This window comes from Benincasa hispida, chromosome 9 (genome assembly GCF_009727055.1).
Source record: "Benincasa hispida cultivar B227 chromosome 9, ASM972705v1, whole genome shotgun sequence".
Taxonomy (NCBI): domain Eukaryota; kingdom Viridiplantae; phylum Streptophyta; class Magnoliopsida; order Cucurbitales; family Cucurbitaceae; genus Benincasa; species Benincasa hispida.
Genome location: NC_052357.1, coordinates 54,389,367 through 54,395,479, shown reverse-complemented (window position 1 = coordinate 54,395,479; position 6,113 = coordinate 54,389,367). Strand labels below are relative to the sequence as shown.

The 6,113-nt window shown below is 24.7% G+C and overlaps 1 non-coding gene across 1 annotated transcript; it reads left to right on the top strand.

The window, feature by feature from the left end:
* Window positions 1-458: 458 nt before the first annotated feature.
* On the top strand, window positions 459-531 carry TRNAA-AGC. Its single transcript has one exon. It is a non-coding gene; the product is annotated as a tRNA-Ala (tRNA).
* The last annotated feature ends 5,582 nt before the right edge of the window (window positions 532-6,113 follow it).

Here is a 6,113-nt window from a genome sequence, read left to right as displayed (position 1 = left end):
TAATTTACTATTTTTCTAAATGATAGTATAATTACTACTATGTACCTCATTATTCCTAATTAGAAGTCTTACCTTTCATTTTGAAGATAAATTGTTGAGAAAGAAAAGATATGAGGGCTCTACAAACTTTAAAAAAAATTAAAGCTTTGAATATTATAATGATTCTTTGGATGATAAAGCAATCTTTAAGACTAAAATCGATCGATTTTGATTTTCATGTAGATCTGAAGATTGTAGACTAATTGAAAAAGTAAAAAGATTAATACAAAATCAAAGTTCATCCAATAAATTAAATTTCTTCCAAAATATCATATCAAACAACCACTTTCTTCTAATTTATAAATATATATATATATATAGGTTTTTATTATTTATTTTTCGGAGAAGAGACATTTATATAGGTTGATTCTGTGACATTCTTATATAAAATTTCTTTAAATGGTCCATTGGACATCAATGGGGATGTAGCTCAGATGGTAGAGCGCTCGCTTAGCATGCGAGAGGTACGGGGATCGATACCCCGCATCTCCATTATTATTAACTATTTTTTCTTTTTATTTTTTTTAATTAAAAATAGAAGTGGAGTTGGGCTTCAGCTTGAGCCCAATTCAATTTTGTCGTTCTTCGGCCCAATAACTATGAGATCATATCATATCGCTTCCGACTTTCCTCGCATAAAGATGCATAATTTACCTTTTATTAACTATTACTAAAATTTATACCTTTCCCGTCATATATCCTATTCATACTCAAATGAATCAAATTAAAAATGATAATTAATTAAATTAATCTTATAGTTGTTTATGAGATTAATTTCATAAACAATGCAAGAAAATTTGTATCCGCTTGTTTCCTTAGGCATCTATTCGTATTTTTAAATATATATTATATATTTAATTGTCCTCTTTAATATTCACATAAATTCTCTTAATGCCAATTAATAATTAATTATTTAAATATCAATTGACTTGATAAACGGTGGTGAATTAAAGACAATTTAAAAAAGGTTGATATTGAGTCATTATACTTTATAATAAATACGAGCAAGTCCGTTTTAAACATAAATAAATTTGAGTAAGTCAATACTTTATTATAAATATATAAATTAAATTAATTTTTTTCTTCCATTCTTTTCTCTCCCTTCAAATCACATATTTATTACTTATATATACATATAATAAGATTATTATTTTGAAAATCTACTTTGTAATATCCAAGTTTTTAAAAGTAGGTTTAAAATATATTTGAAATATATATGTAAAAAAAAAAGTAGGTTTAAAATATATTTGAAATAAATATAAAAAAAAAGTAGGTTTAAAATATATTTGAAATATCTAAAACATTTAAATTATAAAAATAATTTTAAATTAAAATTGATTTAAAACAAAAATAAGAGAGAGAAAAAGGCCTTGCCGACCTTGTAAATTGTTTGATGGAGTCTTTGTATCTCTCTTTTTATTTATTTATTTATTCATTTATTTTATATTTTCAAATCTGACGCAGAAAATCCATGTATTAGGTCGGCGCATTTTCCTAGTTGCCGGTTATTTTTATTGTTGTTGTAAATTGTAATTATGCACTAAATTTGATTATAAACTTTGTACTAAAAAGAAAAAATCTGATTACAAACATACTACCAATTGGATAGAACTCCCTAGGCCTAATATATTTTTTTTTTATTTATTTACATGACTATCTATAATTTGTTTGGCCATTTAGGCCTAAGTAGATTATTTGTTTGTTTGTTTCCTAATTTGTAACGCGATTGTGATGCAAAGTTTATGTCTTTTTTTAAAAAAAGTTTTTTTTTTAGATAAAAGAATTTAGGAATACTCACAAATCATATTGATCGAGGTATGATTTGATACTCAATTAAAAACAATAATTTTAATCAATCAAATGAATATTCACATGTGAATCTCTTCTTAAATGTTAAGAAAAAAAAAGAAAGGTGAAAGAAAACACAAGTTACTCAAATTCAATCAATCAAATGTGTATTTAAGCATTTAAAGTTTAGTGCAACAATTGTGAGGATGATGATCAAATCACTAACTTTAAAAGAAAATATGTCACATACGACTAAACTAAGCTCACTTCGACATTTTAAATTGTCATCATTTACAAAAATAGAAAGAACGATATAATAAAAAAGTATGTAACAATAAATATCACGAATCAAAGTTTCAACATGACCTCAAATGTCTAGGTTCAGAGGGATCAAACATAATCTAATTTATTTAAAGCACTAAATTACATTATTTAATCATGTCACAAGCATAAAAATTTTAATGTATTTTATCAACTCTAAAACCTAGCTTTTCACTTTGCATAAAAAGGAAAAAAAAAAAAAACTAGTTTTTCAATTATGTAATTTCTATTTAGCTAACTACTCGTTACGATTTTGTCGTATATTTATTTGTCTTACTATATAAAGAAGAACAACGTTATTTTAAATTTTTAGATTGAAGACTAGTTCGTCAGCTAATAGAATTGGTTATTAGACTCGAAATGCTTCGTTTCGATTCTTAACTCCATGTTTTTGTCTGGACGAATTGATATTAGGACTCCAAGAATTAAGGTAGAGCATGACTTGTTTATTTCTCGAATAAGCTCTAAACTAATTGCTTCTAGTTTGAGCTCCATCAAAGCCTCATTAAAAAATTGCTTGAACTCCTAGCTTAAATTTCTGAATTGACTCCTTCTAACATAGCAAAAGCTATATTGTGAACATAGTACACGTACCTAATTCTCGTTGATTTACTCGTAAAATAATACTCGCCATGAATGTTTGAACCTATGTCTAGATTTGTTTTTCCTTTATTGTTTTAATGTATTCAACCATGTAACTTATGTACAAATTGCAAACTATTTAATGGAAGTGGATGCAATTACAAATATATGAATGTGTACATTTATAGTCTAGTCCATTCTTTTTCCCCTAAGTGGTTGTTAGGCTTAGGATTCCTTATTGCGCATAAGAAACAAAAATAATAATAAATCTTAAATTCAAACACACCAAACTCTATCTTAAAAAGATAGAAATTTTTGGGACCTCTTATCTGCAATGCTTGAAACTACAGCAAATTAGGTCAACTCATATTGATCCTCTATCTTAATATATGCTTAATCATCATATACTAATAATTATTAATCTAATCATGCTTAATCATTAAACATGACCTTATAGCTAATGAGTATCATAATATTCATAACTATAACTAGGGGATTTTAAAAAATAACCAAATTTAATATTCAAAGTGATTGAGGCTGATAAAAGTCTACCAATGTCCATCAATGATAGAAACTAATTGAAATCTATTAGTATCATCGGTATTTTTCTTTTTTGCTATTTTTATAAATAGTTTGACATTTTTTTCTATTATGAAAATTTTTCTATAACCATTTGTATTAGTTAATTTCATTGATGGTTTTGCCTTTTATTCTCTCGATTATGATTTAATAAAAAAAAAACTAATCATTAAAGTCTCGTTTTGATAACTATTTAATTTTTGTTTTTGATTTTGGAAAATTAAGCTTATAAACATAATTTTCTCGTCTAAATTTCTTGTTTTATTATCTATTTTGTAACATTATTTTTCTTAAACTTGTTTTTATCTTTAAAAATTGGCTTAAAATTCAACTCTTTTATTTAAGATAGATGAAAATCATTGTAATAAATTAATCGAAAATAAGCATAATTTTATAAAACGAAGAACAAAAAATAAAATAGTTATTAAAAGGGAACCTAAATTTTAAATGCATTGTGTATTTGATTAAATGTTGGGGTTTTTTTTAAAAAAATCTTAAAAAGCAAAAAGTTAGAACTCATTTGATGACGTTCTCGTTTCCCGTTTCTCATTTTTTAAGAAACTGACATATTTGATAATCATTCTGTTTCTTGTTCTTAAAATTTGATAAACGTTCCTAAAAATTGGGCCATAATTGAGAAACTATAAAAATAGCTTCTCCTGTTTCGTTTCTATTTTATTTAAAGTTATTTCTAAAATGAATCAAAGTGTCTTTTGGTTAGTTAGTGAGAAAGCTTGCCCAAAAATATTTATTTAACTTCATGGTCTAAGAACCAAATCTCAAGTAAGACCTTAAAAAAAATATATATTTCTTTCTTTTATATTTTATTTTTCTCTATATTTTTTTAATTCATTTTATATTATCTCTTTCTTTTATTTATATCTGTTTTCTTTATTATTATTTTGATATATGTTAATTTAATTTTAAATTTTGAATTTTTAAATATTTTGATTTCCAAATTTCAAATTTAGTTATTTTCAAATATAAGAAAATGAACTAGAATATTTATAAATATAGTAAATTTAATTTTGAATTTTCAAATATTTAGATTTATATATTATTTTGATTTTCAAATTTCAAATTTTCAATAGGGTTGTTTTCAAATATAAGAAAATGAATCAAAACATTTACAAATATAGCAAAATTTCACAGTCTATCACATGATAGATTAGTATTTGTGTCTATTTGTATCGTGATAGATACAAATAGTAGTATATTGCAGATAGACTATGATATTTTACTATTATTTGTAAATGTTTTTAGCAATTTTATCGTTTAAAATAATTTTCATTTTCAATATGTATATATAAATATTTTTTGAATATGACTTGAATGAGAAATAATATTATAAATCAAATTTTAGCAACGTATAAATGATAGAAACAATTCTATGATTGTTATAATTTTACATAGAGACTTATGTGTATTTGATAATTATTTTTTTATATTTGAATGCATGCTATATATTTTTTTATTTTATATAATTAATTATATTTAAACTATAAAATATGAAGACAAAAATGTAAATAAAAAAAAATACAAGAAACGAGAAATAAGAATAGTTATCAAATAAGTTTATGTTCTTGTTTCTTTTTTTCTTTTTTTTTTTTTCCCAAGAAATAGAAAACATGAATAGTTATCAAACATATTCTTATTTCTTGTCTAAAAAAGTGAAATAAGAAACAAGAAATAGGGAACGAAAAATAGAAAACAGGAAAAAAGAACGTTATCAAACGGTCCTTAGTGATCAATTATGTTATTAAAAAAAAGATTAATGAACTATGAAATTCCTTGAAACTCTAGAAGATGACATTTCATCGCAATACGTTAATTTTATCTTTTCCAACATTATTCTTTTGTAATAGACTTTTATTCATAAAATCGTTTTAAAAAATTATTCTCAGGTGCGTTTAATTATAATTTGGGGTACTTTTCAAATTAAAAAAAATGACCAACTAATTTATAAATATGACAAAATGTCACTTCTATTAGTGATAGGTCATTGGACATCTATCAGCTAAATGTCTATTGTAATTTATCGCCACATTGATAGATGTCTCTCGCGGTTTATCATTGATTATCAATGACATTTTGCTATACTTAAAAATATTTTTAACAGTTTTTACCATTTAAAACAATTTAAATATAAAGAAAACATGACACCAAAGTTGACTTTGTATTGAAAATGGCAACTATATTATCTTTTATAATTACTTCTTTCTTATTTTTTTAAATCGAAACTAATCAGGTGAATTTAACATAATTCAAACAAGATAACATAATTACAACGAATAATCAAATCCCTTCTGTTACTACAGTGTGATTGGTTGAAGACTGCAGTGTGGTTGGCTGATTTTATTACAGGCAAAACTCGAGCAACATGTTGGACAACATGTCAAAGACATTGTCATAAACATTGTTATATGTCTGGCAGTGGATTTTGCATAATATTTTTTTCATATCTATCTACGTGATTTGCAGATTCCCATATACGCCTTCCTTATTTTCGTGCAGAGAATATTTATTCACTCAAAAAAGATGACAAAACTAGCCTTATTTATATTGTATTCTTATTCATTAAGATTAGCCTCTTTATTAGAAAAGTGCATATTGAGAGTTTTAAGCTTAGGGTTTGTCTAAGCCTTAACCTCCATGTATTGTTATTGAAAATCTTTGTATTTTTCATTGAGAATTTTGGTTCGATAGCCTTTGTATGACTTGGGAGGAGTTTGATTTGATATTGTATTTAGGAGGAGCCTAAGTACGTTGAGGATGATGAAAACTCATGTTTAAGGAGAGCCTAG